The sequence below is a fragment of the Sturnus vulgaris genome, chromosome 1, assembly GCF_052056855.1.
Source record: "Sturnus vulgaris isolate bStuVul1 chromosome 1, bStuVul1.hap1, whole genome shotgun sequence".
Lineage (NCBI taxonomy): Eukaryota > Metazoa > Chordata > Aves > Passeriformes > Sturnidae > Sturnus > Sturnus vulgaris.
In genome coordinates, this window is record NC_142243.1 from 127,665,895 (window position 1) to 127,686,347 (window position 20,453).

At 38.2% G+C, this 20,453-nt stretch overlaps 1 long non-coding RNA gene across 6 annotated transcripts in view; it reads right to left on the minus strand.

Moving 5' to 3' along the window:
- LOC148225516 (uncharacterized) overlaps positions 1–20,453 on the minus strand; it is a 106,251-nt gene that overhangs the window by 33,973 nt on the left and 51,825 nt on the right. For 5 of the 6 annotated variants that reach the window (XR_015807815.1, XR_015807811.1, XR_015807810.1 and 2 more), the window contains exon 2: positions 20,196–20,275. This is a non-coding gene — a long non-coding RNA (uncharacterized LOC148225516). Of the gene's footprint in view, positions 1–699; positions 800–20,195; positions 20,276–20,453 lie in introns of all 6 variants that reach the window. The other variant, XR_015807814.1, reaches the window with a different exon arrangement.

The following is a 20,453-nucleotide window of genomic DNA, read 5'->3' on the forward strand; positions in this document are numbered from 1 at the left end:
AATGGCATTCTTCTAGATGTGGAGTGACCTCCAAAGGCAATCTTTTCCAGCCATCTTGACACAGCAAATTCTGCTAAGAATCACTGCAGATGACTTGCAAAAATGCAAACATGCTGGTTTCCTGGGTGAGGATTATCATCCACCAGTCCTTCTCTTGGATAAAAATTGACTCAGACAGCTTAAAAGCTTTGATTTCCCAATTTACTGGAAAATTTGTCACAGTAACTAACTAAGACATCCTGTTAACTTTTAATCTGTCCTTTATATTTTTCATTCTTGTACATTATTACTACGGTATATCACTTCAAAATTTAAGTGTCTTTTATCTAGGAAGATAACTGTGAAATAACTGGAGAATCACAAATAGCCTTGTTTCTCCTTTATTTACAGGTAGTCCCTGTTTATTTCTCACTTTAAGTTAGAAATACAGTATTTCTCCAAAGCGGTCTTAAAAAATGTTTCATGTATTATGGTACTAACAAACCTATGCTCCTCAAAACTCCTTCTAAACGGTATTTTAAAAGCTTAGATAAAGAAATAATGTTCTAAAGCATCTATTCTATAAACATGTAGAAATCAAAGTTTTTGTTTTATGAACTATTTTATAAGAGAGATAATTTCCTCGTATATCCTTAAGGGCTTTCTGACAAGGTTGGAAAGGCTGTGCATTGGTGAAAAAATGTGGGTTAAAAACAATACCTGAAAGAAATGGGGCGTCTGCAGTGTTGTCACAGCACTGTGTCACATGGCAGTGAGCACACTGGAGGTGACCAGCTGCTCCTCTGGAGCTGAATATTGCCTGGAGAGGGGCAGAGCAGTCAGCAAGGCAGGAACAGCAGGGGCCTGGACTCAAGGTGGAATTATGTGTCACATGGCCTAAAGGGCAAAACTGATAGATGTGCAAAGAGTCCCTAGTAGCTTCAGACTAATTAATCACACAAGCTAAGATCATATCCTGACTTTCTACAACTGTGCCAGGAGGTACAGAAGATTTCAGTCCAGCCTACATTTAAGCATTTCTGAAGAATGTGTTCATCCCATACTGTTAATTTTGATTTCTTTGAATTTTGGTTTGCTGCTTTAATGAACCCCATACATTGCAGGATCCAAAATAGGAACCTCACATGAGCAGAGTGCATAGCTAACATCCTGAACAGCAACAAAATCCAAAATACAATCAGCCTTCCATAAATAAGACAGAAATTTATAGAGTACCATTATTGTCTATTTACATCTCTGCAGAACACACTCAGCTGATGTATTTTATATATATCACAAAGTACTTTATTCCAAACACTCAAAGCCATTAATAATGCTCTCCTTTACCTTGCCCTGCTATACAGAACACATTTTCTCCTACTCTGTACATGGAGTAAATCACAAAGGTCACACCAGACTGTCAGAGGACAAGTTTATGTTCTTGTTCTGTAACATGACAGGTTGCCTAAGCATATTTAGAGGTGCTAGATAATTTTCTTTTTCCAGACCTCCAGCCTCCCTTTGATCTCCATATATCACTTTCCAATTCCTCACAATTCTATTCCCACGTGCATGGATGCAGCTATGCAACAACAGAGGTTATTTGTAATTAACCCTGAACTGAAGACACAACCTTCTTGCCAAGCACGAGCCCTAGAACAGAGCCTTCTCCACCTTTCCTGTTGTGTGGTTAATTGCCACTGGGGCCATGGCATTCCCTGTGAAGTGTCTGCAAGCAGCTCATAGACAGGGTGACAATGAGGACCTGCATATGCAGGGGCTGATGACACCAAAATTACAGCTTATTTAACAGCATGATTCATCCAGACACTTAACCACAGATTTAAAAATAAATATACACTCTCTCTATTTGAAGTTAGTGAGACAGAAATACATCTTATTGAACAAAGCATGTGTCTGGCAAATTCTGTAATGAATCAAGGCTTTCTACCACCAAGTCTTAATTAAATTCAGTCACATTTCTATTCTTACAAGCTACTAATACAGGTGTGCCCAGGAGTCATCAACAAGGGCTTTAATTTGTTTAGCTCCGTACAGGGTCAAGGGGATAAAAGGGACAAAAGCCTGAGAACATAGGAGAAGAGACAACCAGCAGGGAGGGGATGGGAGTGATGGGACAGAGGGTAGGCAGCACAGCTTAGAGAGGCTCAGCCTGGCAGCGGCCTCGTCTTCTGGAGACTGTCACAAGCACCCTGTCCAGGGAGAGCTTTCCATGGTGTCTGATGGAGGGTAAGGAGGCAGCTTCACTGAGGTGTGCAGAGAGCTCCTGGCAGGCAGAGTGAGAGAAGACACAAAACTGCTGCCTTGAAATGCTAACAAGTGCAGGCTGAAGCTGGCTGGCATCAGTGACCTATCAGGGCTGAGAGTTGACACTTTCTGTGAATTATAGGTGATCTGTAGGAAAGGTGCAGCTTTGAAGTGCCTTGAAGGTGAAGTTAAGTGTTTCACCTTTCATGTGATATAAAAAGAAAAGCCAGCAGTGGGGTGATGAGAGGGATCAAAGTGACAACCCAGTGGAATTATTTTGCAGCAGCATGATGAAGGTCAGGAAAAGGCTACATCCCTGCCCAGATCATTCCCTCCCATGACCACAATCTCCCAGCTGATCCTCTTCACTACATGAGTATAGGAGGCACTTCCACGAATACTTGGCAAGTTTGATTTTTTTATTCTCAAATGCAGGGCATGTATGTGATGGAGACTGTACCTAGGATAAGGGGTATGATAAAGAATGCCTGAAAATAATTTAAAAAATTAAAATATAATTTAAAAAAATCAAATTTCTTTTAAATTATATTTTAATAAAATAATCACCAGATAATCAAAATAAAGTAATCAATCATTGCCTTATTTTTAGATTTTGATTAATTTTCTTAATTTCCCAAGAACGCACAAGATAAAGGGGTATGTTTTTCTATTAATATGTGTGTTTCATAAAAGAATCAAAATTACAAGTAGTAAAAATTACTTAACTTCTAGCATAGCAATCAGGTATAAATAAATGGAGAAAAATAATGATATTAACAAATATAAATACTTTGTTTAATTGTGAGGGAGTTTTTTCATCTCATAAAAGCATTTGCTTTCATGTTCTTTCACCTTTTCATCTCTCCGAATTACAAAGGTGATGTCATATTCTCTAGACATTGACCTTCTGAAGAGATCACTGGAGATCTAATCTGTCACATCTCTTGGCATGTCTGAATCCCCACATGGGGCACATACTCATCATTATCCTGTTGCAATATTCCATCTCCACACATGGTTTTGCTGTAATTTGCTCCTTTTATTCTGTGGTCCAGCTCTTGTTAAAACCTCATGCACTGACTGTGTTAAAGGAAATCTCAGACTTTTTTTCTTAGCTTTCAGCAATGACCAAATGTGACCAGTATGCAAAGAGGCCTGGTGAGCAACATTCTCCTACATCTTCCATTAATAATCAAGTATGTATTACTGATAATCTTGCATTATTTCCTACTGGGTTCTTTACACAACATTACTTCTTTCCATTTCCTTCCACTCATCTTTGCTTGGAATGCACACACGCAAAATAACAAATTAAAAATATCCAACAACCAATAAAACAAACAACAACCAAAAAAGGCTTGGTGCAGCTGTGTGGAAAAATACCCCAGCATCCCTGCACATTTTCACATCAACAGTAGGATTTGACTGGAATTCACCTCCCTTAATTTTAGCCATCTGACAGGCATTGCATCTTAACCACTGATTTTGACCATTTCTTTAGTCTGTGAAGAGGTTATCTCTGGCTATTGATTCATCCTTCCCCCTTTTTGCATCTGCTTAGATGAGGTTTCTGACCTTTGAGTGGCTAAAGGTGCACACATCACAGAGTCCTGTAAGGAGGCTTCTTCCTCCTGTGAACAGGACTCCTTCTTGTAGTGCAGAGTTTCTACTCTACTGCCAGAGTCCTGCATTCAAGGGATGAATGTATTTGCCTTGGTTATAACAGAAATGGTGAAAAAAGGCTCGCTGATTCACTCCCCGCCAGATGGAAAAAGAAGGCATTCTTCTTTTTCTGCTGCCTCCTGTGTAATGAAAAGTTGATGATTTATCCTTCTACAGATGTCCTTAAGTGTACCACGTTCCAGACCTTCCTGAAAGCTCACTTACTCTGACCTGTTGTCCGACCACCTCTGGGACACCATATTTCTGGAAACAGTCTCCATCACTCAGCAGTTAATCAGCTCACTGAAGCATTTCCAGATGTAAGAAAGCTTTCCCTGATAAACCAATAAGCCTTTAAATAATTGCATACATGTGTGCAAAGCCTCTGTATTATTTACATGTGTAAGTTCAATGATATTTTTAAAGTAATAAAGTAATTATTGAAACAAAACATTTCCCTTTCCAAACCCATAGTTTCGCTTTCTTGTGAAGTTCATGCCTCTTTAACCTAGTTTCACCCATGCATGCTCCTAACTCATAAAAATCAAGAGAAAAGAAACACATGCACAGCTCTTGAAAAGCAAATAGTGTCCTAGTAAGAACTCAGAAGAAAATATTTTCATATTAATCAAGTGCTGAAAACATTATTCAAAAATTAAAACAAACAAACAAACAAACAAACAAACAAACAAAAAAAAACAGACCAAAAAGTACCCAAAAAACCAAAACCAAAAACCATAAAGCCAAGTATTTTGAGAAGTTCTGAACAGGGCATGGGGCAAACTTCACACAACTCTGCCTTGACTGCTAAAATAGTTGTGGATGTAGCTGAAATGCAACACAGCACAGAAACTATCTCTATGCAATTTCCAGGTGCATGTTTAAGGATTCTTTTGGTTTTCCTGCTTCTTACTGTCTCCTTCCCTTTTCTGTGGCCTTTGATGTCCACAGAAGTGTTTTTAATTTTCACTTTTATCCCAGTGATAGCCCTTTGAGATAAATTCACACTCCTACAAGGGAGGCTTCACATCCAGTATTAATTCTTGATTCTATGATTTAGAATTCCCAGTGAAATTCAGGAAAATGAAGAGAAAATAACAAAGCTTCCAAAATAAAGCAGAATTGATCTTTTGGAAATGCACTGCTGAAAGTGGGGGAAAGACAGATATTTAGACCAAGAATGAATGAGAATTAAGGGTCCAAATTAAATTTTATTGGGCAATTTGGCAATCGATACTTCTATCTCAGATTCAAGATTGTCTTATCATTATTTTTTCTAAATCTGAGCTCTAGTAAATGCTTAAAACATTTTTCTTGAAACTGTGACTTGAACTATGTACTCATTTATTGAATTTTCTAGCCCAGAATGAAAACAGGAAATGTTCTAAACCTAAAAGGTGGAGTCCTTTCCAGTTCTTGAAGATATTTTTTCAGTCTTTGGAGCTAGTTTGATTAAGCAACACACAGCATATCTACCATGCAATGTTCCAGCACATTCATGCTGTCCTTATCTAAGAAGAGAAAATGTCATACTAGCAGTTCTGAGGTCTGGTTTATGGGATTTCAGTATGGTTGTTTTTATTGGAAGATTAAAGCAAACATCAAAGTGAAACATTAGCCCCAAAAAAGATGACCGAGAAATAATAAATCATTAATAAATCTATAATCAGGTGTGGAAAGTTTAATTCAGGTCATTGGAAACATTCTTTTCTGTTTCCAGGTGAAAGGAATTCAAGACTGGTCAGGTAGGAATGGTGACTGAGGCCAAATGCCTCTATTCCTGCCACATCAAAAGAATGTGATTTAATGTCCACTCAGCTGCAGGCCTGAGAAAAGATCAAAAAGGATGTATCATAAAAGAAAGACAATTTTTTCCACAAAAATGCTCTAGCCCTGCCTGCAGATATATTTCTCTAGGAGCAAAAATGAAATCAACCACTAAAATGGAAGGAAACCCAACAAGGAGCAGCTGCAGAAAAGCCCCAGCTGTGTGCCACAGCACCCAGGAGGAGGAGCGAGGCAGGGGAGTGCTGCACCTGGAGTGCAGAGCCACCCTCCAGCCTGGGTCCTCCTCTGCACCAGCCCAGGAGCACAAACAGCCTAAGATACAAAGGTTAGAAAAGGTCAGAAACTTCCTTCAACCTCCATGGATCAGAACAAAGCTCACTTTCATTTCCTGAGAAATATATTTTGCAAATCAAAAAAAAAAAGAAAATATTTTTGATTCCAACTATGGAATGTTTTAAATAATGAGAGGAATGTCTAATTTGTCTTTACAAATGAGCTGTAGATCTGCTTGTAAATAAGACTAGCACTGAGAGATAAAAGAAACAATTGGATGGATTTCACTGACTGATGAATGGAAAAAGATATTTGCCATTACAAACAAACTGTAGGGTTGCTGATAAATGAAATTGGATATCGAAAGATGAAAGAAGCAACGGGAAAAACTATGAATTCTATAAGAATTAAAAATTAAAAGGGAAGGTTATACATTAGAGGGGAATCTTAGGTACCAGGCGTTCCGGGAAGTCTGTGCCTCTCAAGTACCTCAGCCAATGGGGAAAGAGAGAGGGAAATGCGGCCGGGAAAATAGGATAAAAAGGAGGCAGCGTCCTCCAAAAATTTGAGAGATCCCAGGGGAATGCCCCATGGCCTCTCCCTTTATTCAAATAAAGCAAAAAGGACTCCTCTGTCTCCTTTTTGGACATTAACCTCTGGTGTTTGTGGATTAATTTTCCTGACAATAAAATTTTAAAAAAATATCTGAAATATTAGTTATACATTCATCTACATTAATAAACGTCATTTCTATCATTCTAGCTCTATAGTTAATATTCTTAAAATAGCCTGACTTTTTCTCACTGACAGTCCAAGGGAAAAAATGTGTTTGAGTTTCTAGGAAAGAAAACTTTCCCTTTACTGGAGAATATTTTTTTGAAGTTTAAGGTTAGGGGAACTGAAATAGAAATTAAACATTTCATTGCACTTGTATTTAAATCTGTCTGATCTTTAAAAAGTATCTCTTTATTTTAAATCCAAGTATTTTAAAATTTAAAGTTTGGGAGGGGTGGTTTCTGTCTTATGTGGATACTAGTATCTAAATTCATTATTAATTTGTGAATGACTGAGGGATTTGATGAGGCCTTTTCTGTGGATAACAATTTTTAAAATATTTAAGCTCTCATCCTCCTGTCTGTAGGAACATGGATGACCTAGAGGTAGCATATTATACAAATGTGTTGGTATATTTACATAAGTATATTAGTTTCTGCATGTATATATAGTGGTGAAAAACAATTTCAGGTATGAAATAAGACATACTCAGATTTGCCAGACTGAAAACAGGTACTGAAACCAGAAACTGAAAGAACCTTGATTTCCTGTTCTTCCAGTAAGATCTGGGAACTATATTGACTCCAAATAGGAATAAAATTCTGGAGCAGTAGAACACATTCTTCAATGAATGTCCCATAGACAACAACTTCGCAAAAAAATCAAACCAAAATCATTTTTTCCTTAAACAAAACACTTAAATTCCTCACTGAAAACTGAAAAGATCATACAGAGATATTGCCACAGAATCTCTTGACTGTTAAAATTTTCAAACTAAATCTTCCAGCTTTAATTTCTAAGACTGACTCCAGTACTGAAAAGCATCTCTCCAATGCAAAGTTATTTTTCCTCTTATTGTAGAATTTCCTCAAATTCCATAATTTCTTACTGAGAAAAAAAGATACCACTGAAACGCAGTAAGGGACAAGTCAACTTGGGAAAGGCAATGCAGCTATCAAACAACTGATTTCACATTGCCTAGGAGAAAGAATAACAGCACTTACAGTGTTTGAAATATAAATGGAGTTTGTTGTTGCTTTCAAATTATGGTCTAAAATTATTTTGGAAACCTCGTAATACCTCTCCTCAGAAATATTTTCTTTGTTGAAAGCAAATTAATCCATTAAATACAGGTTTGATATACCATTTTTTTAATATCCTTGTCCATCAGCCATAAAACTGAATGTCATTTACAAGGCACAATAATTATAAAAAAATTCTGTAGTCGACTGCGCTGGAATGAAATTACAGTCCTACTCCTGAGCCAGGAGAAATTCAAAGAACTGATAAATACATAACAGTGGCAATACTTTTTTCCAGGGTTGACTATCTACTTTATTGTTTTTGATAGTAAAAAAATGTGGAAGGAAGAAGTTTACTTTAAAATAGGAGAAACATAACTATTACAGTTTATGAAAATGTAGGTTTCTTGATGCCAGAATAGGGACTTTTTTACTGCTCTTTGTGTTAGAAAAGTATATAAAAAATCCCTTCACATCTTCAAAGAAGGACTTAGCTACAGTTACTCACAGGAAAGAGTAATAACAAATAACAAAGGGTTATCTGTCAATTAGTGGAACACGTCTAAAAGTAGACAGAGGTGAGATGATCAAGATAGATTTTTCCTAACAATTTCCCGAAATTTTTTGTCATGTGGATATAAATTCTGCTGCAGTACTTGCCCTCAGGTATCTTATCCTAGAGAACATACTCTGTTCAGTTTATTGATAAGACAAAACTTTTTCTTACTTTTTTTCCTGCTTATAGTGATTAATTTCATACATGTCAGTCACCTGTAATTCTGGCTTACATAATATACTAGCTAGAGCATCTATTCTATTCAATACTTAAATTATATGCTCCTTTTACTAGGTCACTGTGTTTCAGTGTGCAAAGCAAATGATATAATCCCCATCTTGGAAAGGATGGGCAACCAGAACAGCCTGTCATGAATAAATGCATTTGGATCCAGGGCTCCAAGTGGTGGCCTCCCATGGGACAAGGGAAGAGTCAGTTCTCCAAGTCTCAGTTCTTCAAATGTTATCAGACTGCATGTTGCAGTATGGTTTTGTCAGTTTTAACAAGCACATACTTAAAGTACTGGAGATGCTAATGCTGTCCATTTTGATTATCTTGATTTCACTGTTCAATGTATTAGTACTGGAATTTGACCAGCACACCATCACTAGGGGTGAAGTAGTTCACTTAGACTGGGACAGTAGCATGATATGAAGTATTATATGGCATTCTCTCATTTCAGCTGTTTTGAGCATTTATTGAAGCTGAAGAGTGGTAGCTTCCTCCCCACTGAAGTCCCACTGGAGACTACCAGGCACCCTTGCAATAACTGGAGAGGTCTCAGTGGAGACTAAGCAGAAGGATTAATTGAGGTTTCTAGGATGACATTTCTCACACCCTGATTAAATTCCCGTAAATCCCTAAAGCAGAACCATCAGAAGTCTCAAGAGAAGTCCAGGTGCACTCTTGGCAAGGCCTTGCCTAATTTCTTTCTGGCAGCACATATAGTTTTATGCAGCTACTTACATGGAACAGGAGTCATCCCATCAGTCACTGGTAATCATTGCTTTATAATGTCATGTGGAAACATTATCTAAAGATGCAGCTGAGGCCAGTGCAAACAGCATTAATTGAAGACAAGAGACTTTCCATGGGCCAAAGCACTTACAACCCAAATAAATAAGACACTAAAAGAGGTGAAAAAGTTAATAAGTTTCATCAATATTGTCAAGTTCATATTAACTGGTGAAGATAGGAAATCAGTAACCAGTGTCTGAATGCACATGGCTGCATTAATCCAGAGGATGAGTTGATATATCTGAATTCCTGCTCTGTGACAGTACAAGTTCTTGTAACACACATTATTAATTAGAGAAGTTTCTTGGCTTAACCTGTCATACATCAGCAACAGATGAGCAGGCAGTGAATGTACTGATAGTGAGCACTAAGGAGAAAAATAGACTAAATTGTTGTCTAAGTTCATGGGATGCACCTTGGTAATTGAACCTTGAGCACGGTACTTGTTAAGTAAAATGCATTAGTTTTAAACCACCATTACATCTGCCTTGACAGTTGCACATAAATAGACCTGACTTGCTAAGCTGCAGTAACTCTTTCTATTCCAAATAGTTCTTCACAGTGTTTTACATCAATGAGTACAAAAGTACTAAACTAAACACAATGAAAAGAATTTTTTTTTTTAATAGGAACCTCACTCTCTCTTTTCCTTCCTTACCTATCTATATTTCCCATCCCTTTCAACCAAGGACACACTGGTCATTCACACCAGAGATGACATCTAGCACTGGTGTGACCAGGACATGGACCTGCCGCCCTCCTGTTCAGCGCCTGAGGTTGCAGAGTGCAGAAAGTCTGAGTGCTGCTGTTCTGGTAGGAGTCTGAGGTGCAGTGGGGCAATAGGTAGGACCAGCAGGCAGGAGACACAAAGTAGATTTGTGACTGAAGCCACAGTCCTGAGCTGTGGCAGGACAGACACAGATGGGCCAGCAAGCCGTGGGAGTGGAGTTTGTCCCTGATGGGACAGTGACACGCCATGGCCAGGATGATGATATTGAGTTGGGGCTTGTCTTGCCTGAAGTAAGTTTACCTCTCACAGGGCTTCACTGGCCTACAAGATCTCCCCTCTGCTTTTGCCTTGTGTAAAGTAACACCAGAGATGGGAAACACAAGAGAAAACCCCAAAAGAAAGGGAATGTCAAATCCTAAGATCTCTACCTTGAGTAGGCAGAGAAAGGGGCTGACTGTGAGATGTCCTGCATTTCTTAACCTTAGCCAACACATAATCCAAGTTCCTATAATCACAACACTTAAATTACATTTATAAGGTCTCTCTCTTAAAAAGATAGCAAGATAGTGTTGCTGGGGTTTCTTTCAGCTTACCACAAGCCATTTTTTAAACTTGGATCTAACCTCCAAACAAAGTCAGACCTGAGCTTAGACTACAAACACACTCAAATTTCAAAAATTAGGAGCACAGAATTAGATTCTTTCTCCAAATCAGAATTGCAAAATGAATGGCCTGATTTTCTGAAGTTCTTATATGTAGCAACTCCCACAGATGTCAGCAAAAACTTTAATTCAGAGTTTAACTTCAGTGCTTTAGAAATCAGGTCACTTGTTCAAGTTCCTAAATATAGAAGTGTAGCTACATAATTTTTTTTCCCCCTTCATATTTAGGTTTAGCATTCAAAGCAGGTTATTCCTTCATATCCTGCAAGAGAGCTTTGCAAAACTTGGTTCAGGATCCAAATTTGGTAAGCAGACACAACATCCAGGGGTGTACAGAGCCATGGTTTCAGTACCCAGCCATTTGTAGGAGGAATCTCAGCCTTTTGTTCTAGTTATCCTGTAAAAGACTCTGACAGCTCAACGGCAGCCCCTTCCACAGGTGCTCTTTGTTCACCACCAGACAGTTTACTAAAACCCTGAATTAAAAGTAAATGCATGACTGGGTACCAGAAACTCAGGCAGGTATTGTGAGTGCCACTTCACATATTAAAAAAAGCATAAGTATGAAGAAATTATTAATTACATGGTTTTGACTGTTTATAGTGGTATAATGTACACAACTACAAAGATAAATGTTAAGTGGGAGATTTTTCTCTGTTTTTTCTTAGATTTGAATAAAATACATGATTGTTTGGTTTTGCGTATATTTGTGCCTATTTGTGTACTAATTTGCTGCCAGGAAGAAGAGAGATTAACAGAGGAACAACTTTTGCAAAAGACAGATCAGGAATCACTAAGCAGTAACCTACTAGAGACATAATCAGATGGGAACCTTGATATTTTCATGATGTATCCATTGTGCATGAGATGATCCTTATGAATTTTTTTAGGGTTCAGTAGTTAGTTCAGTACTATAATTCCAGCTGTTGAGGGGTGATTATTTGCTTTTTTTCTACAGCTGTCTGATAAAAGACTTCTTGTCTCTCTGCTTTCAGCCTAGCAAAACCATGCAACATTGTCCCTTCAAAACTAAATCTTTGTTTCTGCCCTTAAACTTTCCTCTATTTTAATCAAAGAAATTATGTTTGGAAAGCCAAAGACCTTAACACCTGAGACAACAAATTTCTCCCAAACAACTTCATCAAAACAAATTTTTCCTGCACCTCAAAATATAAAACACATGACAAAAAAAAAAAAAGGTCAATAATCGGCTCTACATATAGATTTCTAAAAATCTAAATCTTTCTTTGCATCAGTCTGCAAACTTTCTTTCAGCCCAGATGGCCTTCATCTCTAGCTGGAAGACAGGGAGAATCCCTGCTGTAGAGAGTAATAAGCATGACTGGCAATGGGTCAATAGTCTGTTTACTCCCCACTTCTTCCTAAGGTCATCCTCTGTAAGATTTAGTATGCCCTTTAACGGTCAGCTGAATACCCATAAATCTGTTGGTTTACTTTCTAGCTCACTCTGCAGACAAATTACATCCTGTGCCAAATCCATTATGAATACAGACATACGTCATACCTAGCTGGAAAAAGATAGGAGAGAGAAACACTCTGGGTGACAGGGCAAGGTGACACTTGAGAACAGCTTCTACTTTGGGGGATTTTTAATAGGAGCAGCAACAGATGAGTCTCACCACATCTGTTGCTAAGAGGTCAGTAAAACCACAGTGCAAATTCTGCAGTGTAACTGCAGTTATGCACACAAGAAGCTGGGTTTGAGGAATTTCATTAACCCACTGAGAACTGAGAAGCCCAATGTGTGTTGTGGCCAGCTGAGGCAGTCAGAATGACACAACAGCATAGGGCCAGCACGCTGTGTGAGGCAGAAAAGAGAGAGAGTGACCTGCAGCAGCAGGGAGCTGGCAGCCCCAGGTGCTCCAGGCAGGTCTCAGCTAGCAGCTGCTAGACATGCATTTCACTGTGCTCCTCTTTACTGCCTCCCCTCCTTCCATTGTCTGCTTTTTTCACTCCTACGTCATGCAACACTTGACTAGAAACCTGATGGATTTAACAAGTCATAGAGAAAAGGTTTTTCCATCCAGGAAGACAAGCAAGCCAAGGGTTGAGTTTTTAATACAGAAACAGTCCCCATGGACACTCATGGATTCCCCATGGTCACCTGCCTCCCAGGATCTGCCAGAGGATGGGAGAAAATTAATTCCCTTCCTGCATTCACCTTTCTATACATCTGTATTATTTCCGTATTTTACTTGGATGGGTTTCCAAGTGACTGCAACACAGACGGAAAGTTCAGGATGCTGACAGCAGGGATGTTGTCATGGCGACAGAGAGAGAGACAGGGCGGTTAGAAATTTGGAGACAGGTAATTAAAGATGCCCACAAGCCAGGGACAAGGGTTTGATATTGCCCTGTTACCCTGAGGCAAAATTCAAATGAAGATGAAACCTTCTGCCCCATGCTTGTAATTAATGCTTCCAGTTGTGCTCTCAGGCACAGGGATCCAGAGTCTTTGCATTCAGCTGAGGAAAAGTACTGTTTGTAACAGAACACTGATTCATCATTTTCCTGAGCATTTTGGTTTCTCTGTTTCTGTAGTGACAGCATACAACAGACACAAAATTCCTTGCCAGCTGTGGATGACCCTGTAATTTGTGACATCAGATTTGTTTGGTATCCATTATTCACAATGTAAATTGTCAGTGAGTGTAGTAGGCTGGACGCCACCTGCCCACCAAGCTGCACTGTCACCCTGCTCCTCAGCAGGATGGCAGGAGAAGGGGGAAGAAAATAAATTGGAAAAAGGTCATGGATCAGGACAAAGACTGTTCAATAAAGCAAAGACCACACACAAAAGCAAAGGGAAGCAAAAGATTTCATCTCCTCTTCCCATCAGTAGGTGATGTCCAGCTGTCTCACAGGAGCAGGGCTTGTAGTGGTTGCTCCAGGAGACAAACTTAATAAACAATGAATGCCCACTCTGTCTTCCTTTCTCTTAGCTTTCATTGCTGAGCACATGTCATATCATATGGAATATCCCTTAGGTCAGTTTGAGCCAGCTGTCCTGGCTGTGCCCCCTCACATGCTGAGTGTGTCTTTCTCACCCCCAGCCTACTGGTGAGGGAGGGAATGATGTAGACGCAGCTCTGGTGCTGTGGGAGCAGTGCTCAGCCAGCATGCTGGAGTGCTATCAGTGACTTTCCAGCTCTGGAAATAAAGCACTAAAGCACGGCACTGTGAGGGCTGCTGTGGGGAAAACTTATTCCAGCCAGACCCAATACAATGAGTCAAAATATTCTGAAAATAAGATCTGTCTGACTCATTATAGTGTGAATGATGATATGATTTAAAGAATTTTTTTTTTAATTACCTACTTTCTAGTAGAAACAGGAGAATTCAAGCCTTGTCCCTTTGGATTGCAAATATATATGGTTCAGCATGAAAAATAAAATTTCAACTTGCTTCCCTCTGTGTTAGTAAGTATACAATTATGCACAGTTAATTTATTTGCATTCATTAAGTCCACATGGATACTTAAGTACTGAGACATTTGTACTGCTACAGGCAGGGTCCTTTATGCTACATGATTTGGTGACTCTGCAGTTTATCCCTTGTTGCAAAACATGTTCCAGGTACTCAGCTTTCCTCGTGCACAAAAGTGGCTCTAGCAAAGCCTTTGTGGTGCAAGGAAAAGCCTGAGAATGTGAGGTGAATGCCAACTGCAACAGCCATGTCTTCCTGCAAGCACTCTGAAACAATAGGACACAGACTCCAGCAACACAATCTACCTCAAAGAGCTGCTACATCCGAAGCTCTGAAAGTAGGAAATGATCAGCAAAAAGTGTGGAAACATCACAAAATATTATAGCAATAGTAACAAGACTGCATGCCCAATTTTAAATCTGAATCTTCATTTAAATGCATTTGAAGCTCCTACAGAAATGCTCAAAGTCCCAGCAGTGAGGTAGAATCTAGAGGCCTCAGCACAAATTTTGGCTGCCTTTGGCTTTGTTGTAGGATGTCTTTCACCTACAAACAGATGCAATTACACATGCAGAAATATAAGTGCATGACTTTTTTATTATAAGTTTGCATGAAATGTTATTGCAGCTAGTGCAATATATCTCATCAACCAGAACTTGGAAAACCTTACTGCTATGCTTGTAATCTTTTTGCATTGAAAGTCTTTTTATCCACTGCATGTTGTCTATATTTTGTACTATATCCACACTAAAAAAAACCTGAAACTAAAGAATTATTGTGAATTTTGTAAAAAACAAAAAGCAAAAAACAAAAAACAAAACAACAACAAAAAAAAAAAACAAAAACAAAACAAAACCAAAAAACCACAAACTAAAAAAAGACAATACAAAACTAAACAAAAAAAACAACCCCCCCCAAAATGAAATTAATATACCCAGAAGAGAAAGTATGGTCTTGTTTTTGCTTTGTTTAAAAAGATTGAGGAATCAGAGCACATTGGTAGCATTTTAAAACACTGAAAACTTGGACATTTTAAAGAAGATGTACAAACAATCTCAACTCTGCCCTTGATTACTGATATATGAAAAGTCTCCTTCCCTTGCAGCAAGTAAGATTGCTTACTTGATAAAGACTACAGCCTCTTTCTCTTGCAGCACTGATTCTGTTCAACACCTGGCAACCTGCCTTGCTTCTGGAACTGAATTTCTGTGTCAGAGATTTCAGGGGAAGACAACGGTGGCAGATCCTTCAATAGCAGCTGCTTCATTTAATGAAGGGAAAGAGTCTTTCTGCTGGAGTCATTTGTTGCCATAGCTTCCCATGTTAAAGCCAGAGAAACCATTAAAGCATCTTTCTACCAGAGACCAAAGATTTTCATTCAATTACACCCATTCTGAGTGCAATAATTTGTGTTTAGCAAAGGCATATCTCCCCAAAATCTATCCACATTCAATTTGAATGTGCATGCTCTTTTTAATTTCAGTTTCTGAGATTTTGACTTTTAGCTACTGGTTCTTCCTCTTCATCTTCTTATTCTTCTTCTTCCTCTTATTCTTCTTATTGTTGGATATTTTTGAAACCAGGAGAAGATTTAGACATTCTGATCAAGTCCCTTCTTGATATTCCATTTGATAAATTGTCTGTTGTAACCACTTGTCAAGAAAAAAGCATCCCACCTTGCATTCCTACTCTACAATTTTTTGGTTCATAAGCTGGCTCTTATCTTGACATAAAGAGTCAAAAAATACTTTCTGCCCTCTCTTTAAAGGTCTATAATACCTTTATATGCATCAGAGTGAGGAGCAGAAGTATGCACTCCTGAAGAATAAAAATCCCTCTCTCTCTCTCAAACATTCTTTCTCTCTCCCCAAGGAAGGCAGCAGCTTTGTTTGTTTGTTTTAGACAAACAGAAGCACAGAAAGGATAAAGCCTTACTCTGTATTACACATCAGACAAAGGCAGATCCCTGTAGCCTAAATCTCCTGGTTAAATCTAGCAATGCATTAATAACACCAGTGCTGTTATTCCTTGCTGCAAGTTGTCTTCACTACACAAACATACTCCCATATTTCACAGTTTCACTGTGTTAAAATGTATAAAATATGTCTATTACTGCCATTTTTAGGAGATTCCTATTTGTTTTTCTATAAAGTACTTGCAGATTCACTGCAAATCTACAAAGTTCAATTTTTATCCTTTGGTTTCTTAGCAGACAGAGAAGAAAATAATGCAGGCAGGAACCCAAATCATTATTACTTCTAGTTTTGGGTGTTCTGTTTAAGGCGCATACCAAATAAAATGCAAAACAGAAACAACTGACTATACCAGAAAAAATACAGTGATTTAGACATGAAACACAAAGAGTGAGCCCTGCACCCTGTATTCTGAATACTCTGATCTCCCAGACTAACAGAAAGGTAATTTCCTACCAACAAGGTATTGATCTCCACATTGCACACACAACCATTTCCTGGAAGTGTCTGATGGTGGATTTATAGAGTCTGCAAGAATTAGGAGCACAGATGTTCCTTTACTGAATTGTTTCAGTACTACACATGATTTTCAGTCTCATGGTTTATTTCAAATAGGTAACCTTTATTTAATAAATTTAGTGATTTAATTACTGTGAAGTCTCAACTTATACATGCATTAGGAAGTCAACCAGCTTGTGCTCAAGCCAGGCAAAACTGATCCATGCCATAAATGTAACTCAAGACAGAGCACACATCAAACTGCACTATTGCTGTTCCAGAAGAAAAAAAAAATGCTGTCAAATCATCACGTTCTACAGTAGAAAAACTCAGTAACAATTTAGTTGTTTACTACTAACACTGTAATTTACAGAGAATAAAGTGTCCAATTCCTTACAAGATATGATGTGAATCTGTCAGAATGATTTGACCAAACAGTGTTAGAGCATACATAGCTTAGAGAAGTCATTCATAATTTACCATATACAAGTGGTATCTCCCTACCTACCAGTGATCTCAGATGGATCTCATCAAATGCCATTTCACAGTGGTCATGGACTTCTTCTGACACACTTGATTATAAAGGCAGGAAATGTTTTCAGACATTAGATCATAATTTGACCACTGATGCCCACGTGTGTGTCAAGCAGTGGCAGTCAGTCCCAGGTTGAAAGTCAGCATCCAGGACAACCAAAAGATGGAAGACTTGGTTTGTCCTGCAATAGACCTATTGCCTCCCTAGTTGACGGACGGATTCAGATTAGATTTCCTGAGGAATCTGAAAGTGTGCCAAACCATTCTGCTCTGGACACTACACTTGCTTAAGTGCTTCTAACCCAGGGATTGAATTTAACCTTCAAAATGATAGCAAGGGACACCAAAACCTATTCCTCGGCACCGCAGCATAATGTGCTCTTTGTATATGTTCGCTACTCAAAGCTTATCTAGGAAATTAATTAGGCCTTTAATGTTCTGTTTTCTTCCCTGCTTTATCTACAGGTTAAGAAGACTGTGTAATCATTCACAGGGAAATCTTGGGCCCTCCATAATCAAATGTTGTTATGGAGACAAGCTAGTATTGTTAGGATTACAAGATTATTGGGATGCATTGTGCTGTTTTCAAATGCCAGTGTCATTCTCCTCCTCTCTCTTGCAACTGTTGACAGCAACTACATAGACAGGCTCTTCTCACAGTGCAAGATGGTCATCCCAGTTCAAATTCCAGGCTGGACCTGGAGCAGGATCAAAATTGTGTGTGCATACACACAGCTACCAAGCTACGAGGGGATTGGGGCACATTCCTATATGTTCCTGCCTGTCCACCCGCCCACCTACCTGTGACTATATGGGAAAGTTTAAGAAAGGTTTAAAGAGCTGTTTTCCCTTCTGTATTCTTGGGCCTTTCTACTGATTTCTGCAAGAATCTTTGAACTACTATTCTAATCCCCCTACTTCTTCCACTGGGTTGTATCTCATGATAGAGAAGTACAGCTTTCAGGGCTTGCTAGTCCTTGGTGAAGAACAAGAGTTGGTGCTTTTGCAGGTTCCCACCATAGGCGAGAATGAACAGGGAACTCTTCCTGCCTCAGTCACAGGGAGTAGACACAAAACATCCTGTGTATTTTTCACCCACAGAAATTAATTGTCTGATCACTTTTCTGCTTGTCAGGTTTTAGTTTAGATGGTAGGCACAGGGAAGAAATCTGAACTACTGGATTCTTATTGGCATAGCAATTATCATCAGACTTCTGTAGTCTCCGAGTCTCAGATGTCTACTGAGTCTCTACTAAGTCTCTGTCTACTCAGTTTCTCAGGCATCTTTTGATTATTGCAATATTCTTAATTCAGAACTAGAAATTCCACAGCTGTTTCAATCTAAAACTGATTAACAAAATGCCATGTGGATACAGACCTTCCAGAGCACTGCTGCCATGTTTAACTATAAAAAGAAGTTTGAGAAATCTTTAGCTTTGTTTCAGTAGTTGCTTTACATCAATTTAAAGCCTACTAAATGCTAAAAACACTTCCAAGAATGTACATAATGAATCGATCTATATTTACTACTTTGATTTTCCTTGCCTTCTGTCAAATTATAGACTTTCATTCCATGTATATTGCCAGATAATAATCACTAAATAGAAAAAGAATATTTCAGATCTGACATTGCTACCTCCAAAAGTCAAATAAACCTAGATACAAGTAAGTTTTTAAAAAAAGGAAGTGAAGCAGCTTTGATTAAACTCAGAAAGAATCTAAGCATATTCAGGAATGATTGGTAAATAGTATTATTTGCATAAGACACATTCAGAATGCAACAGCAGGAGAATAACAGAAATCTGACATAACTGGTCTTACACCAGAGGCAATAAACTGAGGGAGGCCACAGTGTAGATAAAGTAATTGTGTCTGATAGCACTCCAGATCTGGAGTAGACACTCCCAGTAGCAGCAAAATGTTACCATTTGTTAGTAGGCATTTTCATTTATTTTAAATTCCCTGAGAGTAACTGGATTCCAATTTAGGAGCTCAACTGAGTTCTGAAAAAAAGACTGTGGATAAGTGCTAGAAGTGTAATCTCCCTGGGACTTACAACTCTCAGAGTTAGAGATGATGAAAAATAGATTGAATGCTCTATTGTATATTTTAGAACAATTTTGTTAAGCAAGTTTATGCCACTAAAATTTTATTGTGTGCTGTTTATTGTATTTCCCTGTCCTTTTAAAATCTGGAATACAATTTCAATTGATCTTAGTATAATTCATTTTTAAATCAAAAGTAGCATAAAGGATCAGAACAATTATCTCCTTTAACATTTGGAAACACATCAATACTCTAGAAAAATTGATATTATTATTTCCATCAAACATGCAAAATCTATCAGTTCCTCTAGCTCACTTATGTGCCACGAGAAACAATAGACTCTCGGAGTCTGTCAAATCTTAGATTAATAATAAATGAGCACCAAATGATAAACAGGACCTTTCACTGTTCTATTGCTGAAGATTACTGCAGGGTAAATACTAACAGGAAACTGAGCAATGTTAAACATACAGCTTAATGGATACATTATTTACAACCTGAAAATAAATCCAAAATTCACACTAAACTAAAAGGATTATGTTACGAACTAAAGGACAGAAGTTAAAAAAATAATGTGCTTTGAAACACAAATTATATGGAAAATATTTTAAAAGAAAATCGTTTTCAATATGTAGTTGCAGAAATGTCCAGGGAATTCAGAGTTGTCAGGATGTACAACTAAATCTTTTAATTTGCTGATGCTGCTGAGGTAGAGATGTATGATGACTGGGAAGAAAAATGTTATTTGGGAAGGGTGAAGGACCTAAAATGTCAGCAGAATTTTGGTGGAGAGAATGAAACTACCCAAATCAGAATATATTCAGAAGAGAGTCCTTGCTATAGTCATGTTTACAGAGTGACCAACCCCATTAGAATTTATCTTTTAGAAAAAGAAGACAATAAAATATCTTCTGACACCAGACTTTAATATAGCCAGTTGGAGGATCATGCATTTAGGAATCTTACCTAAAGGATTCATGAAAGCAGTGACAATAAGGAGCATCTCAGAGTCCTAATACCAAGTTAGACCAGCTATATCTTCATTCCTGTGATAAATAGGAAACCAAGCAGAAATAGATGTTTAGAAATAGGTATTTGAGGGAATTTTTTCCTATGTTTAGAACATAAGTAAAACTACGAGTAATCTAATAGTAGTAACTCCCTGTATTGTCAAAAGTCTGTTGAAAATATGCTTCATCCTGAAAGTAGCTCAGTAGCACTGAG